The sequence below is a fragment of the Equus quagga genome, chromosome 7, assembly GCF_021613505.1.
Source record: "Equus quagga isolate Etosha38 chromosome 7, UCLA_HA_Equagga_1.0, whole genome shotgun sequence".
Classification (NCBI taxonomy): domain Eukaryota; kingdom Metazoa; phylum Chordata; class Mammalia; order Perissodactyla; family Equidae; genus Equus; species Equus quagga.
The window spans coordinates 97,865,413-97,890,591 of record NC_060273.1 but is presented as its reverse complement, the minus strand read 5'-3'; positions in this window follow the sequence as shown (position 1 = coordinate 97,890,591).

Genomic DNA, 25,179 nt, shown 5'->3' with positions numbered 1-25,179 from the left:
TCTGTTTATCTAATTCCTTGGCGTGATTCATTTGCAAACGCTGTCCACTTGGGCTCTGCCAGGCACATCCCTGTCTGAACATCTTGCTTCACCCAGATGAATCCTAGGTATATCCGCTGGGTTTCAAAGGAAACTACAAAGAGTACTCAGGGAATGCCCAGTATCGACAGTAGGATAGCTCTACATCAACCTTTAGTTACAGACCAAAAAGGCAAAAGCAACAGAAAATAATAGAGCCAACGTGGGAACCAGACCCTCAGCTTGAATTGCAGCTTTTCTGAGCAGTGGGGCCTGGGGCAGGGGCACCGTGCTTAACCTCTGGTGCCTCTATTTCCTTCTCTGAAAAAAATGGGGATAAACGTAATATTATTGTAAGACTATTATGAGAAGTAAGTGAGTTAATACATCCACTGTCTAGAACAGTGCAGGACGCATACATAGTAAGCACAATAGAGTGTCCACTGTTATTATTATCAGCTCTACGTTCTCTCTTTTTTTCTGCCATTCTCTTCCTGATCACACCTCTTTACCCCCAAAAAACCACTAAGAAGACCCTATCTAAAATTCTTTACAGGCGACCATTCTGTAACACAATTGGAACTGCAAAAGTGACTTACTATGATTTGTCATTTTAGGAAGCTTAGATTCATGGTTTGTTTAAAGCCATTGCTTTGAAATGGGCAGCTGCTTCCTAGTTTTTGTGTTGCATCCAGGTCTTTAGGCAGCTGGGTTTCCAGCCAGTCTGTTATTGTATCAGTTTAAGTGTGTCAGATGCAAAGAATCAAAAAACCGAGAAAAACTGAGTTAAACATTAAAAGCGTATATATTAGTTCATGTAACTGGCAGTCTACAGGTTTGTCAGACCCTCGGATTACTTTAATTCAGTAGCTCAACAATGTCATCAAGATTTCTTGCCTTGTCTCCTCTTTGCCCACCACTGTGGCAGATTCACCTTTGGGCTGGTCTTACATCATGGTTGTTATTTGGCTGCTAACAAATTCACAGGATGCTCCCTTTCACATGTATCCTCGGAGACAATAGGAGAGATGGTCCTTTCCAGAAGCTCCCAGAAAAGAGCAAAGATGCTTCTTTTTTTGGAAGTTACAGAAATCATCTCCTCCGGTCTTATTGGCTCACTATACTTGTTGTCCATCTATACTTGAGCCAATCATTATAGCCAGAGGAGGAGATCACACTGATTTGCATAGGCCTGAGGTACAAACTGCATCTTAGTGGGAATGGAGGCATTCACCTCCTTCAAAGTACAAGGGCTCATGGAAGCTCTGGTGACCTGGGAAACAATTAGGAGAGTTACCCAGAGAAGGGGAAATGGATGCTGAGGGGGAAGAGCGATTGATTTTGATGTCAAACACAATAACTGAGCCACCTGTCTACTAGAAATTTTATTTCAGCTAATCATACTCAACAGGACTGACTGTTTCAGTTTTTGTTTGCTTGTTTATTTTGTTCTATATTAACAGCAAACACCGTGATTCATACATGTGCTGGCCACGTGGCATTGTAACTGGCCACAACAGTGAGTCAGAAGACTCCACCCTTAGCCATTTCATATTAGACATGACTCTAAAGGGTTAATTGCATATAAAGGCTTATTCATATATTTTAAAAGTAATTCTTTATGGTGCTCTATTTTCAAAAGAGAATTTTAGTGGAATTAGACTTTCACAGCTTGGAAGTATGTTTAGATACATTCTATTTCAGTTCCTAACTAACCTGAAGAAGTAGCAGGGGATAATATGAAATCACCAAGGGGGCAGGTGCTTCAGCCTTCTGGCCTGCCAGCCCCCGTGTGATAATCTGCTGTTCGCAACTTTTTTCCAGCAAGTCTCACCTGAGGGAAGATGTTCCGAAGAACAGGCTCCCATGTGCACTTCTCAGCACATCCGTGTTTTCTTTACTTATTCCTTTCCACTCAAACGAAAACATATCAGAATGCAAGTGAGTGAGAGACATATTTTTACAGGTAGGAACTTGAATCTGCTCTAATTTACAAAAAGAAAAATTATTTTCAAACTTTAGTTTTGGATCAGTCAGTTTAGGCTAGATCATGCTGCAGTAAGAAACAACTCCGAGTGGCTTTACATAACAACATTTTGTTTCTTACTCATGTGGGCTTACAGTGGAGGGGACGCTCTGCTAATCAGGGACACCCAGGGACCCAGCTGACAGAGATGCCATCTCAAAGCAGCTCGCACAGTCACAGAGCTGGGGGAAGCCAACATCAGCAATCACAAATGCGTTTGTAATACTTTTGCTCTGGAATGAAACATATTGCTTTTGTTCCCATTGTATGACCAGGATATGTCACATAGGCCATGCCATATGGGAACAAGGAAAAGCGGTTTTATCATAAGCTCAGAGAAGGAAAAATGGAACGTTTGCAAAAGCCCCAATGACCACTGAAGGTTCAAAAAGAGAAAAATTGTTAGTAACAAATGAGTTGTGGCACCCCTCACTGCTCTGTTCGTTAATTGCACCTCCCACTATCCAGTGAAAGCTCAGTTGGGCAACTCCTTAAGCTTAGGAGGGTGCTTCCTGGAATTTTCTCTATGTTTGCTGCTTGGAAAGAAGGACTTTTTGGATATTTTGCTGATGTTAATTTATTGCACATTCTAGTTTAGCAGAACTTAGAATTGTACTATATACATATATATGCAAGAATAATATTGCATAGATAAATATAGGGCTACTCTATAACGTATGCTCAAAACCAAGAGATAAAAATAGCCCTCCAGGAACACAATGAAGAACAAGACTAAAAACTCAGTTTAAATAGCTATCTAACATCACTCTATATAGTGCAATCTCATTTCTATAAATATGCACATAAGTATATTTATAATGCGTAGGAAAAAGCTGGAAATAGATTCACTAAAATGCTAAAAGTGATTCTATCCATTTATAATAGTGAATGACGTATTACTTTTTATTTTACTTTTCTTCGTATTTTCTAAATTTTATATATATATATATATATACATAATATATGAATGCCTTAAATAAAAAAATAATTATCTCATTGTCTTTGTGGTTAGGTGAAACACTGCAAAGCAATTGCAGTAGGCTAAATTCTAAGATGACCCCAAGACTCTCGCCCTCTGTGTGTGGGCCTTGTATAATCCCCTCCGCAAGTGTGAGTGGAACTGTGAATATCATGGGATATCACCCTATCATTATGTTATATTATATGGCAGAGAGACTCTGCAGATGTAATTAAGGTTCCATAAGTCGATTTTGAGTTCGTCAGAAGGGAAGTTATCTTGGGTGGGCGTGAGCTCTTTTTTTTTTTTTTTGAGGAAGATTAGCCCTGAGCTAACTGCTGCTGCCAATCCTACTCTTTTTTTGCTGAGGAAGACTGGCCCTGAGCTAACATCCATGTCCATCTTCCTCTTCTTTATATGCAGGATGCCTATCACAGCATGGCTTGCCAAGCAGTGCCATGTCCGCACCTGGGATCTGAACCAGCAAAGCCCGGGCAGCCAAAGTGGAACATGTGAACTTAACTGCTGTGCCACCAGGCTGGCCCCCTAGGTGAGCTCTTAAAAAAGAAAAGAAGCAGCAGCAACCTTCTTCTCCTGGCCTTGAAGAAGTGAGATGCCACGTTTGGAGAGGAGGGAGCCACGTGGCAAGGACCTGAGGGTGGCCTCTAGGAGCTAAGAGCAGTCCCTGGCTGACAGCTTGCAAGAAAACAGGGACCTCAGGAATTCAGTCGCAAGGAAATGAATTCTGCCAACAACCAGCAAGCTGGGAAGAGGGCTCTGTACCTCCGAGGAGAGAGCAGCCCTGGCCTTCACCTTGATCTCCTTCCGATGAGGTCTTCAGCAAAGGAGCCGAGTAACCCGTCCCTGGACTCCTGACCCATGGGCAGTGAGAGGGAATAAATTTGTGTTAAGTCATTAAGTTTGTGGTAATTTGTTACACAGGAATAGAAAACAAAAAGCAATGTCAACAGTTGCTGAAAGATTCTACTAAAAAAAATCAGGAAAAAGTGAGGATGAGCATATATTTTCAAAAGAAGAAAAAGATTCTTCAGATAGAAATCAGGATTGCAGTTGGCTTTGTGGGGAGTTACTGGGAATGAGCAGGTGGAAACCTGCTGGAGGCCTGGAAATTGTTTACATCTTGATCTGGGAGCTTGATCTGGGCACTGGGATGTACATGTATCAATATATGTTGAGCCGTATACTTAAGACATGTGCATGTAACTTACATCTCAATAAAAAGTAATGAACTAAACCCGGTGAGCTTGATATCAATCACTACCAAAATTCTATACAGTAAAATCTGTGTGTTTTGTGCATGGTAGCCATCCAAAAATTATTTTTTTAATGTGGTAAATATACGTAACATAAAATTTACCGTTTTAATCATTTTAAGTGTACAGTTCAGTGACATAGTGACATTACTTACATTCACATTGTGCAACTGGCACGGATATCCATCTCCAGAACTTTTTCATTATTCCAAACTGAAAGAAATATGTGGTTATTGTTGAGACACCTGGCTCAATTTTGTTTTTGCCATGTAAACAAGTCAAGAAACTGCAGGATGGTTATCAAGGCACCAGTAATATTATGCTTAATTTGTGGTTGAGGTTGACATGTGCTGGGATATGCTTCTAGGTTTTAGTGAAGTAAAAATTCTTGGAAGGTGGCCATTTATTTAACCCAATTTTATAAACCAAGATTTTTATAATCCCTTTTCAGCCCCACTTTTACCACTTCCTTGCTCAAATCACTGTCTCCATTGTAACAAGTTATTTGTGATTCTCAGAGCATACTAAGACCATTTGACCCTTGTCCCTGAATGTCTTCTGAAATGCTGTCACACCCTTCTATGCCTGGCAAACTTAGTGAACTCATTCAGAAAATTTTATTGAGTGCATACTCTGTGCTAGGTGCTGGGGATGCACTGGGGGACAAGACATTATCCTGTCTTCATGGCACTAGGGTCCTGGGGGAAGATGAGCACTTCTTGAAATCTTTATTCAGATACCAGCTCCTTTGTGAAACCTTCTCCAACTGCCTCCCCTCTATGCTCTGCTCTCCTCATCTCCACTGCCTGAGGCTCTTTTAGCAATTTATACATACCTCCCCCTTCAGAAAGTCCCTCTCTATATCACATTTGTTTATATCCTTGTCTCCTCTGCCTAACTGAAAGTTACTTGAAAATCAAGCTCTTCCTTGTTCACTTTGTGTCCCGTGTACCTAGCACACCGCTCGGCCAGGGTTGATATTATTTCCATGTTCACTGACTGCCTGAGCTGGGCATGGGGTAGGGACGTTAAGGTTATAATTAAGTTGCAGACGCTACCTAAAGATCATGGCACCTTAACATCTGTAAGTTACTGAAAAGTTTAGTTAATAGTTGTGAAAGGTAGAGAAAATGAGGAGGACACTTGAAGTCTCCTTATGATGGATTTATATTATTAATTAAATAGAGGTATGTAGGAATCTGTGAACATTTACTTCCTCCTCTAGAAACTGGCTCCTTTTCTTATTAATTAAGTTGGATCTGGTACAGTATAAATTTCCCAATGCTTCTTCCACTCATTTCATACATACTAATGAGGGTGAGCATATGAGTGTGCTGGTCGTGGTGGAAATCATTTATTCAGCTGTGGGAAAAATAACTTCAGGACTCAGACCCCCTGCTGACTTTGCACACAGTTTTTTAAGGATTTATATTGGCGTGCTAATTAAGTAGCTGAGTGCATTAAATAAAGAGCATGTCATCACAAAGGTTGTAAGCAACTCCTGTGTTTCTCCACTTAGCATCTTGTAGATGAGAGTAGAGAGTATGGACCATTCTCTAATCTCTTTCCTTCGCACATTATCTACCATTTTCAAGTTTTTCGCTTCCATTAAAAATTACTCACAGAGAGTTCAGAGAATTTTCAGAGTTCCTACTAACTACAGTAAGACAAATTTTGATACAAAATGCCACAGTTGTGCTTGTCTCTTTTACACTGTGTGTATTTAACATTTAAAAATGTCAGTGATAGTCTCATTTGCTAAGAGAGAGTGTATTCTGAAAACATATACTCAGATTTGATGACTATGCCTACACTATTTACTAACTTCTAGAAACAGAGAAAAGGGTAAGACAAGTCCCCGAATCCTTGTTTTATCTGCAAGAAATGATTTGAGCTCTTCCTGGAAGTGAAATGTGCGTTCTCTTCTACAAGCCCACATGCTTAGTGAGCTCTGTTTGTGTCCTGTGGACTACGGTTAACGATGGCAGAACCGAAACACGGCCATGTTCGTTTCACAATATATCACCTAGTATTTTATTTTCTGAATGTCAGTACAGACAAAGTTTTTTTGAAAATCACAGGGAAAGCATTTGCGTGTGTGTGTGTGTGTGTGAATATGTAAAGATGACTTTTAAATTATTTCATAAGGATATTGAAATGAAACTGTCTTCCTGCAAGACAGTAGGTGACTGAGCATTACAATTTTCTACCCTCCATTTTGCTTCTCTGTGTGTTACAGGCATAAAAATGTAGGAACATTTCATGATAGGCAAGTGCCAGTGGATTGATTAATTGATTGAATGTGCTTGCTTAGATTGTGGCTGGACCAAAACTGGGAACTGAGGGCCAGAAAGGGACAGTGTGTTGGCCAGTGTCACACAGCCAGTTAGTAGCACAGCCGAGACCAGACTGTCAGCTCCGACTGCCAGTTGGATTGCCTTTCCACTGGAGAAAGAGACACGGTTGCAAACATTTCCCCCTTTCTTTGCTTTTTTTATTTATATTTTTCCCACATGTTTTCCTCCATCTGTATCTTGGTACTGTATATATTAGCAGTAATAAAAGAACTCACTTTTGTTTTCATTTCTAATTTCTCTTGATGTATCCATTTCCCCCCCCACTGGGCTCCCAGCTAACTCTTTCCACCCCGTCTCCTCAATATTCTGTTCCCAGGGACCTGGGTCTGTTTTCGATGTTTTCCTGACTGAATCAAGACAGCAGGAAGAATTGAAGTGCTGACTTTGTTTTGTTGCTAATTTTACCAGGAAAGTAGAGGGAGGTAGGGTGGTGGGGAGGGAAATCTTAAATAACGGAAAGAAACTGTTCCCTCCCTCTTATAGGAGGGGGTTTTCTCACGGCGCCAGCTGCCTTGCAGTACCAACTCACGGCTCAGATCACATTTTCTTCTCACTGCCTCACCCAGAGACACCCACCTCGAGCCTGGCACCACTGCTGGAAAGAAGTGAGGGAAGCCCTGAGAGGTGAGGGGATGTATCAAGTCTTGGAAGAAATGTAATGTACCACTTAGGAGCAGATGGTTGAGATCTGATCCCTGGCTCCTCCCCTTTCAATGCAGGCCCTGGGTAAGTCATGACCCCTTTGTGCTTCATTTTCTCAGCTACACAGCGGGGACAGAAATACCTCCCTCTCAGGTTAGATGTGAGGATTAACTAAAGTGCTTGATGCAAAGCCTGGCCTGGAGTGAGTTAGGATTTTTATCGAGTGGCACCAACAGGTAGAACGTGGTTTCTCAGGAACACTCACAAACTCTCTGAACTAAGAAGTCATGAAACAGAGCTCTGTTGCAACAAGTTTTCTTTCTTTTGGGTTGAGATAGGAGAAAGTTCATGCTCCTGGGTGGTGAAGGTGGAAGATGCTAAGAGCCTGATAAGACATCAGGGCCTCAGCCAAGTGGCCTGAGTCCCAGCTATGCTCTAACCCTTGGAAAGAACTGCATACCAGGCTGGAAACTGAGACAAAGGCCTGAGTCTTGAGTGGAACAAGGCTCTTCCCACTAATTCCTCTGCCCACTGACTGGAGGTTCTGAGCTAACTTCTGCTAAAGACTGCCTCCCCGTTGAGCCTGTGGAGTTATGACATCATTTAATCCTGCCAAGTTGACTTTGGCTCCAAGTTCCTTCACCACCTGGCTGATGGAGTTGCCTTCATGCCATGTCCGTGTTGACATAGGCCCCCTCCTTTCACACCTTTCACACGCATACACTGGCTTCTCAGGGGCTCCATGCTGCTGCTCTGCTCCATTACCTGCACTACTGGATGTTTTAGGCTCCTACCTCTAGGCACAGAAGGTTTTTCAGTGCTTCCTAAGAGAGTGTCTTCCTTCATCCCCACACTGCAAACACGGGCGTTTTCAAAGCCACTGCTGTCTATGCAGTTTAAAAATGTCAACACTGGCCGATCCTGTTTAGACAGGAAGCCCACCTTGATGTAGAGATGGACAGCATTATACAGCAAGAAGTGGCTATAGGGCTATGCAGATCCTCAGCAGACCTGGAAGCTCTTGTCTCCGAGGCACTTCACCAGAAGCCTCTGTAGGGCATTTCCATGTTGCACTGAGCCCAGACTCCCAGCCCCAAGCTTGGTCCTCGAGTCTTGGTCAACCACCAGTATAGGGCCTCAGCATAGCAGCTCTCATTGTGAAAGCCACATGGGCCTGAGAAGAAGCAGATGATGCCTCTTCTGCTTCCAGCATCACTCTGTGTGGACCAGATCCATCCGGTTTAATTGAGTCTGCTCCCCTTCTTCTGCTCCTCCCCCTGTGACAAGAGGGAGAATGAGGTCCTCTATAGTGCAGTGTGAACGAGATAGGAGGAAGCACAACCTAGGGTAAAAATTCATTTTTCTTGTTGCCATATTTCTTTTCTTGTTATAGTTTCTTTGCACCCTGGAGCTCTTGTCAACGACCCATTTTGTGAATGGAGACATTTCTGCTTTGAAGTCATAATTTATCCCGCAAGAGCTGCTAAAAGAAGCACTTTTAAACGCAGATCCTAGCGTAGGCAGGGAATTGTAAGTCACCTCCAAGCACTTGGTAAATTGCAAAGAAGAGAGCCTTTTTTACCTCGGGGAGTCAATTTTAACTTATTGTTTTTTTCTCTGAAGATAGTTTTCTCAAACATTTTCTCCCCCTTGCTTTCATTGCAAATTCTGACTCAGGTTGTACAAATTAGCTGTGCGTGATTTATTTATGACATTTAGTTTGCTGTAAGTTAACTTGTGACGACCTCGTCATTAGCCATCTAGCTAAACAACAGTTTTAAAAATTAGCCTAGGGAAACACTACATTTTTCCAACCTACTCCAAGACAATTTTACAATTACTACCAGCCATCTCTCTCCCTAAGCCTTAGAGAGAGGATACGGCAGAGAGTGAGAGAATGTGGATGCTGGCATCCGTATGCCTGGATTCACATCATGCCTTTACCACTTATCAGCTCTGTGACATAGGACAAGTTACTAAACCTCTCTGGGCCTCCATTTCCTCATCTATGAATAGAAGTAGAGCTCAGACATTCTTTATAGGGTTGTTGCAAGTAGTAAATGAGCTAAGATACCCAAAGACGTTAAAGGGTACTTGACACATAGAAAGCAATTTTCTCCTTATTACAATGTAATATTGGGGAATGGGAAATATTTGAATATTTGAATTTTTGGAGAAAAGAGACAGACAGCTGGACCAGAAAAGCCTACATTTGTAAAAACAGGTATCTTTTGCTTTTATGGTTTGATTCATTCTTAAAATAGCTATTAGAAGCAGACTGGATTTAATACAAAGGTGTTCTAGATTTAGTCGCTGGAAGCATCTGGTTTTTTTTTACCATCAGGTGCATTATCTATTTAAATCTTCTGGGTCTTATGACAATGCTCTTTTGAATCTCATGCTTTAAAGGTTGAAATGTCTGCACTGTGTGAGTTTGCATGATGCAACCCACCCGACTGAACAGGGCTGTGTTCAGTGGCCGGCCAGCCTCTCCGGCGGCCCCCTCCACCGCCCTTCCCTGAGGGGAGGGACATGCAGCGCACTTTATGCAAGCTCTACAGAAAAGAAAGATAATAAAAGCACTTCTCTGTCTCCATATGTTACAGCTTTTTTTACACACTGAGTTTTCAGGGTAACTATCTTGTTAAATTTGCCTATTGCTGACAAAGCTATTCAGGGGTAAACAATACCCTCTGTCATTTGATAGGCAGTCAAATTTCCCTCAGAGGATTCTTTTGGAACCCCCTAAAATGTCCCTTTGTTGCAACCTCCAGAAAGTCACAAGAGAACAGTTGAACTGTGTAACTGAATTTTATTATCATAGATGCACGCACGCACACACACACACACACAGAGTCCTAGTCCCTCATTCCTTCACATTTTTTCTGGGGTTGATTAGCAAAGAAATTTGGGCTAAATTTCTGCTGGTTTGGGGCCATGATTGCTTTACCTTCCTAGGAGTTCAAGTACATTACAATCGTTCCCCAATCTTCATACTGTGTGTTTAGCAGGGCTCTATTATCATACCCAGTTTATTGCCAGAAAGTCCAAGGAGAATTCCAGGGATTCAGCCATTTTGGGGATAAAACAGATTAATCACCTGGCAGTCACGATTCAGCCACATGTGGACTCAAAATGTCTTTAATTGTTCGGGAGCCCCCAAGGGACAGTCATACAACTTGAATTTCTGGAGGAAGTGGATGTAGGGTAGAGGTTTGCACAGCCTCAGCCTGGAGGCTCACAGTTCCGTTTCCAGCACATTCACTTCCTTCTGATCCCACAGCAAAGGTCAGGTCCTCCTGTATCTTGCTTTCAGAGCCCACATATATCATTCTCTTCTAACAGTATCAGGCTGTAATCTCATATTGATTTTTATGATCACCCTGAATAATTGTCTCCACCAGGAGGATGGGAACTTCATAAGGAGAATATTTTACTAATCACTTCTTCTCAGTGCCTAACCCAGTGCCTGGCATACAGTTGGTGCTTAATAAATAATGACTGGTTGAGTGCTCTCCTCTTTGTGCATGTTTCTTGTGCCAATGCTCTGTGTCTTCTGTAATACCACTGGCTCAATTCGTGCTGACTGGGGTCAGATATGAGAGGGGAGGCAGAAATAACCACGTAATCCTCTGGGTACACAGGCAGGCATTCCATCAATCAGGACATTCACAAGAATTTATTAGAAATGCACCATACACTTTGCACTCAGTGCTAAAAATTGAGGGAAATATTGAAAAGTATAATAGTCTCCTTTCCTGGAGAACTTCAAAATCTAGCTGGCAAGATGAGTCTCACACAAATGTCATAATTAAATGCTAAAAAAAAACCCAAAACCTGATACTGATTCTAAGGGAAGTAAAGTTTCTGAGAATGGAGAGATGAAGGTGTTCCAGAATGGATAGAAAAAGTTCATAGGGAGTTAGGACTTAAGCAGGAAAGATGTGTACGGTTGGGATGTATCAAGGGGTGGAGGCGAGACTTTGTATATGTGAGGGGGAGAGACAGCACCAGCAAAGACGTGGAGGTAGACATGACTGTGGCTTATGAAAGAAGAGAGGCCACTAACTGGGCCAGAGTAGAATGTGCTTGAGAGAGAGAGGGAAGATCAAGGCCAAATGATGGAGAACCCTGACCTGTGGTTTGTGATCTTGCCTCAGCCATTGACCCTGCCTGGTCAGGCTGGGACTTTTGCACCCAGGATGGCAGAGACAATAGTTTGAGTGGCAGTGGAAGATGGAGGGACATACAGGAGCTCATCCCAGCACCTCCACTCCACATTCTCTTCTTGGTTTTGATTTCACTGTAATAGCACTCAATTTTTTGACTTAAAAATCTCCCATTGATGAACCAGCCTAATCTTCTGCAAGTCAGTGGTTCTCAAACTTGAGTGTATATCAGAATCCCTCAGGGATCTTATTTTAAATGCTGATTCCTGGGACCTGTCCCCAACCCCACACTCAAGTTCCGATTCAGTAGAATAGGATTGGGGACTTAGGGATCTGCATTTTTGCAAGGGCCCAAGATGCTCCATGGACCACAGCTTGCAAATATGGCCCTAAGGAACAAGTGCACTACGGAGCAGTAAACAACTCAGAAGATGGGAAGCCTGTGAAAGGTGGTCTGTAGTAAAGCGAACTGCACAATTAGCCACTATGACACTGTTCTTCAATGAAATTTAAACTATCCAAACAATTCTTATCATTTCCATTGTTTGGTAGCCTACCTTAACTTGATGGTAGAGTGATATGTACGATAGGCATGAAAATGATCCAATTTCCAGAAGCCCAGGTAGTGAGAATACTCAAGCTCACCTTAATCCAAGGACATCCTAAAAGCAGCCACTTCAATTTATGCTTTGCTATCAGCAGGGCCCAGAGTAGCTCATTTTAAACTACAATTAGTAGCAAATTACAGTCAGACTGACTTTCAAAAAAGCTGGTTACATTCTGCTAGGAAACAATTTAAAGGATCAGATTGGTGCTACCGCTAAATCGAACAAGCTGGTCTGGCTCCTGAGACTTGGGCCTCCCAACCCTGCAAAGTCTGCGAGTTGGCTTCTCTTTTAGCAAAAAGCTTCGCTCTGGGCTTTGGTATTCTAATCAGTGTTTGCTCTAAAAATGGCCCGATCTGCTTGGAGAGGGTGCAGAGAGCTCGTTGGCAAAAACGCAGAATGGTAAGGATAGATGTTCCTTCTGTATCTCCAGATGGGAAAACTGCCTGGGACATCCATGCAACCTGACCCGGTTTCTTCAATCGCGCCATGTAGGCCCTCTGCAAGGCTCACGGGGAAGTAAAGAGGACTTCAGAGATGGTGCAAAGGAGGGAACTCTCTGTCAACTCTTCTTTCATTCAATACACCTTGAAGAAAGGCCGGAGAGTACAGAGCAAAATCACGCCACCGTCAGCTGATGTGGTCTGGTACAGAGAGAGAATGTGGGGCGCGCAGGCTGGAGTCCACTTTTGAATGGGTTTAGTGAAACTTCTCAGAGTTAGAATTTGAGGAAATTGTAAAAAAGTATTTCATTTCTTATATCACAGCTACAGGGGGGGAATAAACCTCCATGTACTTATTTCACTAGAAATCTTTATTTTCTTTGTCTCCCACTCTCCTACAGTTTTATAATGAGAGCATAGCCATTTGACTTGAGACAAAAGCAAAGGAAAGAACTCTAATAGCGAAGGAAACACACTTTAGGACTAATCTCACTCTTTTTTTTTTGACCTGCCAGTAAACAGCGTTTGGCTTCATTTTATGTGACTGGCTGGATGGAGTCAAGCGTTCATTAGGGAATGCACAGAGCCGTCTGTCTTAAGGTTCAGTGAGTAGAGCAGCTGGCTTGGCTCTTCCACACCCAAGCACAAACACCTATAATACCTGGAGTGAGGGAAACAAATCTCCTACTTCTGCAAATCCCCAGCTAAAGGCACCAAAGGCACCCCTCAGTTCCTTCAACGACAACACAAGAGAAAGAATGTTGTTGAACTAAACTGAATTTGAGTTGAAAGCCAGCACCCTTTTCAGAAATGTAAAAAATTTTGCTTGCTTAGAGTATCTACTAGGAACTGAATGGGTGGGTGGCTGGCAGTTCTCCAGGACCACCCAGATTTTGATTACCACCCAGGTATCTTCCAGCTTCTAGCTCAAGATAAAGGAGAGCCCTATCCTAAAGGACATCTTGCATGTTTCTTCTTTTATCTTCTTTCTTTGACCATTCTCCATTCACCACTTACCACAGATGAGTTAGCTGTCTTATACCTGGAGACATCTTCAGTATCTTCATGTCCTGTATGACCCACCAAGGAAGACAGTGGCGTAAACCCCCGGCCACAGGGCTCCTAAACACTTTGTGGGTGGAGGGAGGAGACTTGTCTTTACCCCGCTAAGCTGGGCCGCGGGGAAGCCAATGGGAATAGGGTGGATATGCCCATTCTGACCAATGCCCGGTATTTTTTTTATACCCTCATATATGTCCTAATGAAATCTCTGACCCAAATGTTTCCTTTTTTAACCCACATCAGCTACAAAAGAAAGGGTAAATTCCTGAGGTAAAAAGGAAATGAGGTGACTGATTGCAGAGATGGAGAGGGAGGCTAGAGTCTGCCCAGCACTTGACATGTGCTCAACATCTCTGATAATCTATATTTTGAAATTCATGTTCCCTGGGTCATTTGCAATCTACATGTTGACATGTTTTCAGAAATCTCAATAATGTGGCCTCTTCAAGGAATCTGGGCTCGGAAGCAAGCCTGGAGGAAGACGTCTGTGTGATGGGGGTCTGCTTGAACCTCCCTTCCCTGTCCCTGTTCCACCTGTCCACCCCTCTTCCATTTGCCTTAACAGCAAGCATGTCAGGAACCAAGAGGGAATAAGCATTTCTCACCCCGAGGAAATGTTTTTAGTGTGTGCTTTTGACCTTGTCACCTACCTACCATATGTTGAGTGGAGTGTGGGCTGGTTGAATTTTGTGTTTTCCTGCATCCTCTGGGATTGGATCTTTGGGAGAACTGGAAGGAATCCTTGTGGCCCCCTCCAGGGCAGCCTTCTCAGTCTTCTAGCAATTCTATAGATTGTGATTTGTTTACTTCTTTTCTCTTCCTCAATTGCGGATCAGTTCAGTTTTTCATGGAATCTTCAAAATCATGCAACCCAGCTTCCTGATTTTACACATGAGGAAGCTGGAGTGACTTGTACACACAACTCTTCTCTCCTTGACTCCTCCTTCCCTTCTGTCTTGTCTTGCCTTAAGTATGTACGTGCCTCTGTGTGTGTGTGTGTGTTTGTGTGTAAGAAAGAGAGACAGAGAGCAAGAGAGAGCAAGAGAGAAAGAAGAAGCACTCTTATTTATTGAGCTCCTACTACACGCCAGACTAGAAGCTGTTTACATATTATCTTATTTGAGCCTCATATCAGTTCTGTGAACTAGGTGTTATTACCCACATTTACCGCATGGGGAAATGAAGGCTCAAAGAGGTTAAGTAGTTTGCTCCAGATTGCACATCTGGGATGAGCTGGGATCAGGATCCACCTCTGACTTGGTCCAGGATTGTTCCATTATACCACGTCTCTAGGGTCCCGTGTGGAGCACTGCCCTGGCCTCTAGAGATAGGAAGCTGTATGTGGAGGATGAAGGGCAGCCTGGCGGGAGTCAGTTTATGCCCTCAGAGGATGCGCACCTCACCTCTGTTGCTTGATGCAAGCAGAGGGGCCATATGTGTGTTTGTATGTCCTGAAGGACAGCAACACAGCTGAGAGGAGATATTCTGCTGCTCGGCAGGGCACTGCTTCTAAACCACCTGCCCTACTTTTCTCCTTCTTCCTACTTTGAGGACTTTTTTCCCCTCTGAAGTGGCATTGGGAGGAAAAAAGGATCTTGCCAAGGTGTTAAGAATAGTGACACTAGTGTTATGGTCCTGCAAATGCTGTCTGATTGCATAGATGCTGCCAGGGCCCCGGGTGAGGATGAGGAGGCGAAGGGAAAGGAACAGTGCAGGCATCTTCTCTTTACTGGGAAGAAACACTCAGATCATCCTGCCTTTTGGGCAAATACTAACCAAGAGGACATTGGTTCCCGTGCCCTTGGCAGAGAAGGTGCTCTTGGGGAAGCACTTTCATCCACTTTTTTCCAGGCATCTATTTAGATGCTGTTTTCCTCCCCAGGCCCTCCGAATGGAGGTGGGAAAGGAGACAAGCGAGAAGGGAATTTGCAGTTGCTGAGGGGGCAGCATGTCAGGCACAAGGTCCCCGGCTCTACCTGCATCGTTCAGGGCCAGAGAACGCAGTGCTTCCTCTCTGTCAGGAAGAGCTGACTCGGACCCTCCTCATCTGTCTGCTTAGGCAGTTTCTTCGAGGTAAACGTTTTCTAATGTGGGACTTCTCCTAGAGAAAAATCTCTGAAAAGGAAGACCCATAATCTAGTTAGGACATAGTTTCTTTCCTTTGTGCCAGCTCTGTGCCGTCATTCATTGTGTTTGTCTTTTAAGATGCTGGGACTGTAATGAATCCCACTTTTTCTTAATCTCCAGGGACTTGACTTTAGCTCATTTTAAGATGGAAAATTGCCATCTTAAACCTTTCTTTCGTCTTTCCAAAGGAGGTTTGCAAACCGGTAGAAAATTTAAGTGCAGATAATCTGAAGAAATGTTGGCATTGTTCTATTCAAATGTGGATTTCTCTTTCAGAAGAGTACAAAGTGACTTTTCGGAGTTCAGAGGAAACTAAAGTTATTTTATTATTTTACACAGGAAAACAAAACCCCACGAAAGAGCAGAAAATGATATAAGATTCACATCAGACTGAGGATGGAGGTTGCTCTAGGTTCCCAGTGCTTTTAGGTATCATGAATACTCACGCCCTTTTCCAAACAAACCTCGTTAGGAATGCTGACTTGTTACTGCTGCTTTGAGAGCAGCGGAAAAGTCAATGGCATGAGTACGAGTTTGACTTGCAGGATTATCATTGAAAGGAAACCTGTAAAAGTGTGCTTTTTCAATAGCCACGACAGGCTTTTTAATTTTTTTGATAACTCCTTCACTCTGTTCTGTTTTGGTACAGCTGGGACTGACCTACTTTGTTCCTTCATTACAGGGCTTTGCATGGGTAATAATAACAAGACGAGGAGGCTCTGATGGGAAAATGTGCCCCTGAAACTCAGCAAGCCTTCTCAGCTTCAAACCCCTAGGCCAGCTTCATGAATTTTATTTATGTATTCACTTATTTATATGATGTCTGGTGCCGAGACATGGATAAAAAATTAAAACATAAATTCATCAGCAGGATCCAGAGTGAAACTAGATTAAAATTTGAACCTCTGCCCTTCGCAATACCTCCTGCCACAGAAATAGCAAGATCATTACTGAGCTCCACAAACAAAGGAAGCGCTCTCTTCTCCCCCCAACAGTGGGCAAAAAGGCAGACCTGAGAATACTTACACAGCTCCAAACATCACTCACAACATCCCAAACCAAAACAAAAGGCGACTGCACCAAACAGCCAAACAAACAGAGGCAAAATCAACCTTCAGCAAGCCCTGGTGAGTTGCCAAATTCGGCTTCTGGCTGTTTGCCCTGCAGGAATTACGTCATTCTAGACAAGGGCCCTCGAGTGAGAATTTCAGCCTCTCATTTAGACTTTTGCTGGTAAGAACTGGCAGCAAAAGTAGGTGAGAATCTCACTTCCACTGATGCAATGAGGCTGCTGATTTTTATTAGGTAATTTTGTTGTTAATGCGGTTGGGATGGTGTGGAAGGAAATGCCATGTTTGTGAGATGATAGAATGAATTCCACTCCTCCCCCGCAAAAGGTAACTAGATTGTCCTCCATTTTATACTCTAAGGAATCCATGCCCCAATTCTCGGGGGTCAATAAATGTGAACATCCAAAGCAAGAAGCCCTGCTGACTTCATGCTTTTATAGTGGGATAGCAAGCTCAGACTAAAGAACTGGGCTGATATTCTGGGATTTTGCTAAAGAAAAGCAGAAAAAGAAGGGGCGAGTTGAGGCTGGTGGCTGCTATCAGAAGATACATTAATGAAATGACCACTGTGAACCAGATACCTTACTGGTCTTCTCTCATTTCATATCCACAGCAGCTCTATAAAGTATAATTCTCATTTCACAGGAGAGGAAATTGGGTCTCAGAGAGTAGGCAACTTGCTTGAAATCACAGAGCTGGTTGGCAGTGGTCTGGGTCTGTTCGGTACCCCAGGCCAAGAGCATTGCTCCATCAAATTCAAGGGATCTAGGTGAAAGGGTCCAGTGTCTTCGTTAGCTCCATGGGAACTTGTGTGATTGAGCCTCTAAAATTCTATGTCTCTAGAGTCAAGGCCCACATATTCTCAAGTCTCTGTGCTGTTCAATATAGTAGCTACCAGCCACATTGACTATTTAAATTTAATTAAAATAAAATAAAACAGCTCAGTTTCTCTGTCACATTAGTAACACATTGGTGTTCAATAACCACATGTGGCCAGTGGCTATCTTTCTGGACAGCACAGACTTCTAGAACATTTTCATCTTCACCGAAAATTTTGGTTGACAACATTGGAGATGGAAAATTCTAGTTTTTAATGGGAGCTCCCCTTTTAGGCTGCACTTAGTCCTTCTGGGCCTGGAGAATCCAGCTCATCCTGCTTATTAGAGCAGAAATGCTTAGTCCCACTCTGGGTTTCCATTGGGAGGAATTTTCCCTAAGCTCGTTTCTGACCTCTGCCTGCCTCTTTACTTATTCTACTTCTGGGAGGTGGAGGTGCCTTACTGATTGGTTAATTTGGGAAGAATAATTGGGAATGAGTTACCTACTGGGAACACAAGTTCTGCTGTTCTCCCAGGGCTCTGCCCCTGTGGTGAGCAGGGTTTGGGGATGTCCTGAATATCTTCTCTTTGCCTTTAGATAAAATCTCCACCCTTCTCCTCCTTGCTCTAGGCTCCAGGAGGCTGACTGTGGGATCTATATCAAGGAGCATCTTTGACCTCTGCCAGATGCACCATATCATAAGATCATACTCTCCCAACAGCAATTTATGGTAAGATGGAAGAGCTACATCTGGGAGTGGGCACAAGCAGAGTCAGGGAGGTACCACATGAGCAGGTAGCACAGACTCATTCTGCCTACCGCTCTTCCACTGGTGCCTCACCCTCAGCTCACACCTATGGCTGCAGGGGCGTAGGAAGATCTTTTGGTTCACAAACTGGCACCCATATGTAGAGGGCAAGGAGAAGCCGAAGAAAGAGGCAGAGCACACTAGAATGGTAAGCAGCAGATTTAACAAGGAAGGAACTTATGTACGAGGCTTGTCTTGAGTGGCCGCAAAACGAGTAGATCTCTGCACCTGACTGTCAGAATGTTAAAAGTTTATACAGAGGCCTTAACTGGGTTCAGCCATGTATATCGTCCAGATGGTCTCAACAGCATGCTGCTCTCTCAAGGCTGTGTCCTTGAAAATGGCTCCCACTGTGGGAACGGCGGGCAGAACGTAAATTCCAAGGACAGGGAAGTGGGTTAGGGGCCTCTGACCACCCAGGTCCAGCTTGTGTCTCAACTGGTGGTCACATCCTCTTGATAACCTTCTCCAACTAGGTCCCTGTGACCAGCTAATGAAGGAGGTAAAAAGCCAAGCTGTGTTCACAAATGGGTTAGCTCTTTATGTGGGTGTGAGATGAAAATGGCCTGCTGTATTACAGCTCCATTCAGGGATGGCCCTGAAAGAAAGAGTGAATAGAAATCCTCCAAGTAGAGAGAGATTTGGGAGATGTATCTGATTACCCACTTTGTGTGGAAAGAGAAGTAGCTCAAAGTAACAATAAATGTGGGCTCATGGTAAGTAATCAATGGCTTATCTAGTGATCAGGGCCTGGAAGGAGAAAGATTGAAGGATTAGGGACAAGGAGGTCTCAAGGAGAGGCATGTAGAAGTATCTATAGTATGGAGCATGAGGTGTGACAAACTTTGTGTTAATATTAGTGCTCAACAGAGAGCATTCATTCATCATGGAAGAGGCACTAAACAACCAAGTTGACAAAATGACTCAGCCAGTTGACTTCAGTCCTTGGACACTCCAATACTGGTGATATGAGCTTCATGCCATGGTAGCAGGGATGGAAGCTATCCATAGGCCCAACAGCATGGCTCCTCTCACCAAGGCCAATCTGCCACTGCTGAATGACCAACTCTCTAGCAACAGAGACCAATATTGAGCTGCTGATTTGGCATCATCCTCTATGGAGACCAACCAACCACTTTGTGGCGAGTGATTACGTTAGACCCCTCTCATATTGGGAAGAGCAACAATTCATCTTGACTGAATCAACATGTACACCAGATACAAGATTGCCTTTTCTGCCTAAAGGCATCTGCCAACATTGCTATCATAGGGCTTACAAAGTGCTTGATTCACTGACACAGTATCCAAATCATTGGACCGAGGAACTCAGTTATAGACAAGGAGGTGTGGCACAATGACCGTGGGATTTGCTGGCCTTATTGCATACTGTATCACCCAGAAGTTACTGGCTGTGATGAAATAACTTCTTATCAGCCACTAAGGATCCAGCTTAGAGAGGATAAACAGGGAGGATGGGCACCATCCTTCAGGGTGCAATATACACTCTACATCAACAACTGTCATTTGGGACTGTGTCCCTCGTGGATAGCAAGTGTGAGTCTGGGAACTGAGGAGTAGAAGTAGGTGTGGCTCCACTTGTATCACTCTCAGTGCCCCACGTAGGGAATTTGTGATTCCTGTTACTGCACTCCTAGACTTTTTGGGTTTAGAGGTCTCAGTTTCCAGAGGGAGAACAATTCCATCAGGAAACTCAGCAGGGGTCCCATGAAGCTTTAAGCTATACCTGCTGAGTTACCCTTGTGCCAAAGTTTATCAGGTGAGGGAAATAGTCTCCACCCCAGCAAGAGTACCTGACCCTGATGATCAAGAGGAGATAGGCTGCTGTCTCACGCTGGCGTGTCTCTTGGAACTCCCTTACCCAATTTTAATGATAAATGGACAAAGGCATAGCAATTGTCTGAGAAGGGCATTGTGACCAGGGACTCAGATCTTATTGATGAAGGTGAGGGTGACCCCACCAGGTAAGCCACTTAGACCAACAGAAGTGCTAGCCAAGGGTGAGGGGAATCTAAAACAAGTAGTGGAGTGGAGAGATGACGTGTATCAGTTCCCCTGAAACCAGCTGTCATTCATGTCACTAACCTTCCTCTTATAAATTTACCCAGAAAAATAGGCCAGCCAGAATCCTGGAGATGTTCCCAGATTTTACTGTTGAAGAAAGCGGATCCAAGTGGAACGGTGAGTACCGTGGGGCACTACCCAGATCTCCCTTTAGGACAGAGGAGATCATCCTCCAGCTTCTGAGAATGTTGGTGACTTGGTGACTTGCACCTCTCAGCCGAAGCCCTCTTCAGGAATTGTCTTCCACTAAAGAGAGTCACAGGTTACGCTTTCCCCGGGTAGCACTCCACTCTCCAGAGGCAGCCCCCATCCAATGTGTGGTCAACACGAGGTATAAAGGCCCAACTTTCTGCACCAAGCAGGACATCTGGGAAGATTCATTCCAGTCTCTGGATCAACTGAGGACTCGGGTGCAACTTCTTTGCAGTTCAATACCTCCCTCTGCCCAGTTCCACGTCTTTCACTACCCACAGGTGTGGATCTTGAGTGCACTCCCCAGGAAACTCCCTGCATGCTAATCTCTGTCTTAGAGCCTTTTTCCTGGGGTACTGACTTAGTGCTGTTCTTCGCCTCAGAGTGCTTTCCCTGCCCACAGTTTTGATGGAGTCTCCTTGAATTATCCTCATTTGAGTGTGCCCTCTGAATCCTGCTGGAACCCTCACTAGTAGGGGCAGGGACATGGGGTAGGTCTGCTCCAGACCCCATGTCTTGTGGGTAAGTCTGCTCAGTTCTGAGGTTAAGACTAGCAGGACTCCCTACTCACAGATACAATCCGCATCCTCAAACCCACAAAAATAATCTTGATAAAGATATTTTGGCCTCTACACTAATTCTGTGTTTAAATTATTCAGCATATGAGTGAGGAAGCTATTCATTGGTGCCTCCCTCAGAAACCCCAGCCCCATCGAGCACAACTTGTACCAGATTTGGATGGAACAGCCAAGTGTATGGCCTCTTCAAGGTTGCCTTTTAGACTGTGTGTGTGTGTGGGTTTGTGCGTGCACGCGCACGTGTGCAGGGGCCTCCAGCAAGCTCGGCTTCCTCTCACTAGGATGGCTATTTTCCCCCCGAGACAGGGGCCCTGATAGGATAGATGGGTTGAGCGTATGTCTTTGATTTTCAAGTTTATTTAAGTCATTGATTTATTCTGTCTAAAATCTTTGTTTTTTAAAAAAAAATACTTTTTCATTACATAATTAATAAGTGAATTCATTCCTTTTGTTTAAAAAATAATTAAAACATTACAGATAGGGCTAAAATCCCTTTTGGCTGTCACACCAATACCTTCCCCAGAAGAGAAACTGTTACCCTTCAGACCTTTTCCAAATTGCCAGTATCTATTTAAATTAAAGTTGTGCATTTTCTTTGACCTGGAAACTTTTCAGAAGTTACACTTAAGAAAATCTCTTGAATGTGCCTGAGGAAGAATGAACAAGGATATTTATTGCAGCATTGTTTATAATAGCAATAAAGGTAAACTACTTAATAGGGTCTTAAATAGATTGTGGTATATTTTTACAATGACGTTGTAGGCAGTAGTAAAAACAGTGAAGTGGACCTATAAGGGCCAACCCCCAAAAAATCATCAGGAGATATTGTTGAGTGAAAAAGGAGATTGCAGCATGATAAATGTACTATGATTCTATTTTATCAGGGCTATTTAGGAAGATGATTGCCTAATAGAAATGACCCTGGTTAGGGAGAGAGGAGCCAGTAGGGAGAGTGATTAATCCTCTCACCTGCTCTGCCTCCTGTAGCCATTTCTTCTCCTTTCGCTTTATCATTTCTGCCTCCTCTTTCATTCCACACTCTTCCCTCCCTTAATCACTTCTTTTCACGGGTTAAAATTGGAGCCAACTCTAGATACCATGAACCGTTTTTGTTTACTCTCGCTAACAACCGGTTGAGCTCAGTTGATTAGCAACATGGCCAAGCCAAGCTGGTAGTTAAAGTGTCAAAATAAATGGATCTATTGCCTGTGCACCAGCTCACATGAGCAAGTTGATGAATAATTAATTGAGCAACAATATAATCTGTTATATGGAAGCCTGCCTGCTTTGGCTACTCTAAAAGCTTCAAAAACAAACCAACGATTTGACAAAGTTACAAAAAATATATATATATAAAAGAAACTTCAAGTATGGATTGAATAAGAAAAGGTTAGTGTTTGCTGTAAAGAAAGTTTGAGTAGCATTGTATTTTGTGCTACTAGAGCATGTAGATTATTTGAACTGAAGAATTCTAGTCAAATGGCTTCCTTTTGTATTGGAGAGGATAGTGGCCCAAGGAAGTGAGGTTCCAAAGCAGGCCGCTCGCTGGGCGCAGCTCTTTTCTGAGGACACATTTTACAGACAGGAGAGATGTTCATCCTCCTTTACTTTGGGAAAAGTCCCACCTTTTTCTGGTGTGGTAGGATCCAATTGCACGGTCTTATACTTATAGGTCTGTGTTTGGGGCACAATCTTTATGGGATGGATGGAAATGGCTGACACAGTGCTGAATGGGGTAATAGCAGAAAGGACCAGCTCTGGGCCTCTCTGGAGCTCTGTGTCATGGTTTATGGATGTCCCAATGCTAGAGGGTCTGGGAATAAAATCATATGAGAAATGGTCACAGGAACTGGACATTTTTAGCTAGAAGAAGAAACCCAGGAGTGGGGTTATCAGATAAATACAAGGTGCCAGTTAAATTAAAATTTAGGATAAACAATGAATACGTTTTAAGTATAATTAGGCTCCAGATATTGGATAGGGCAGACTTATACTAAAAAGATTATTTAGTACTTATCTGAAATTCAAATTTTTTGGGTCTCCTGTATTTTTATTTGTTAAATCTGCCAAGTCTACCCAAGATGCATATTGAAATACTTTAACTGGCCATGTCTTATAAATTGGGAGTATGTTATTTCTCATATTTCTTTGTCTTGCTGACTCTAAAATGCCAAATTATGACCAATAGTTTGAACTCAAAGATTGTTGAATATTAAATCAATTCAAGGGCACGTTTTCTAATAACCGGAATGTCCTGCAATGGAACAGGTTGTCTTAAAACTGGCGCATCCCTGAGCCAAAGATAGTACTATATCAACATTTTCCATAGCAAAAAACTGGGAGGAACACAAAAGGTCATGAATAAGAGACTGTTTAAAAAAATTAGAGGCACATCTATGCAGTGGAATTTTCCACAGATAAATCTTTTTTCTTCTAGCCTCTGAAGCTTCCAGCAACTTTCATGACAGGACTGTCACTACTCTTATAACATGACCAACCAGCTGTTTCTCCAACAGACAAGCTGGTCTTCCTGACTCCTCCAGGGCACCTCTCATGCCCTCCAGGATGGCTCCCTGTACATACATAGTGGGAAGATTTCCAAGTAGATCTTTAAGTAAAAAAAGCAAAAGAGCAGGATGCATGGTCAGATCCCATTGTGTAAATTTTTAAAAGCATAAACATAAATACAGATAAAAGCATAACATTTTTTCTGGTTAAATACATAAGAAACTCTTAGCAGTGTTTATTTTAGGAAAGGGGATCACTAACTGAGGGTGGGTGAGGAAGACTTAGTGTTTACTTGATACCTTTATGGATGAGTTTGTAAAAACAACTGTGCACATTGAAATGGGCTGGATATTTACCTTTCAGGGACACGGTGGTGGCGCTCCCAGCAATGGGTTGGGATTTGCCTAGAAGGAGGCCATCTTGCGTTCTTTTCAGTTTTTAAGATTGTATAAACTTAAACACTCAGGGAAAAGCCCATCATTTAGTTCGGATAATACCATTGATGCCTCTGAGTATTCTCCATCTCTCCTGCGCACCTAAAAGCTCAGGCGAGAGGGCAGTGTCTCCCAATGCACCAAGGGCCAGTTCCACGGATGTTTGCCAGTGAGTGTGTGTATACTGCATGAGGGTAAAGACTGCTGAATGCATGAGCCCAGGGTCCACACATTCACACGCAATTCTTGGCCTTAGGTTTAAGGCAGGCCCGGACAGCTCAGCAACTAGGAAAAACTTTTATATTCTCTCTTAAATAATAGCTCAAACCACGTGAAATTACTATTGCATGGGAAAAAAAATTGATTATCAGCAATTTCATATGGTTCAACTAATACTACTTCCAGACATCCCTTTTTACTTTTTCCCTCAATCAGTTAGAAAAATAAATCAAAACAACCAAAGTATGTATATTTCCAGGCTTCCAAATTTGCCTTACCTTTTGTATTACATTATCTATTATTTATGATGCATATTAATAATAGCTAAAACTTACCTAACAATTTTGTATATGCCAGGTGTTTTAAATGCTTTATGTCTTTATGCTCATGTAAACTTCACAATAAACCTATGAGATAATTATGTTTACCCCATTTAGCAGATGAGGAACCTGAGACACAGAGAGTTTAAGCACTTTGTGTGGGTTGGTGTAGCTGCAGGTGTTGGAACAGGCAGCACTGGCTCCTAACCATTACACCGCACTGCCTCTCCTTAGTTCTGGCGCCCGACTTCCTGTTGTGATAGGTCGTCATAACCTGCCAAGCCGATTCTTTCCCCAGCAGAAGAGTTGGTCTTTCTAGATTCCACAAGGCCACACCTAATGCCCTCTAGGATGGTCGCCTCAAAGCAGTGCAGGAGTTTCTCCAACTGCAGGCAGGCTGGTGTGTCCCCGCACCCAGCTGTTTGGAACATCGGCCCTCAGGCTGGCAGCCTGATCCTTCTTTATTCC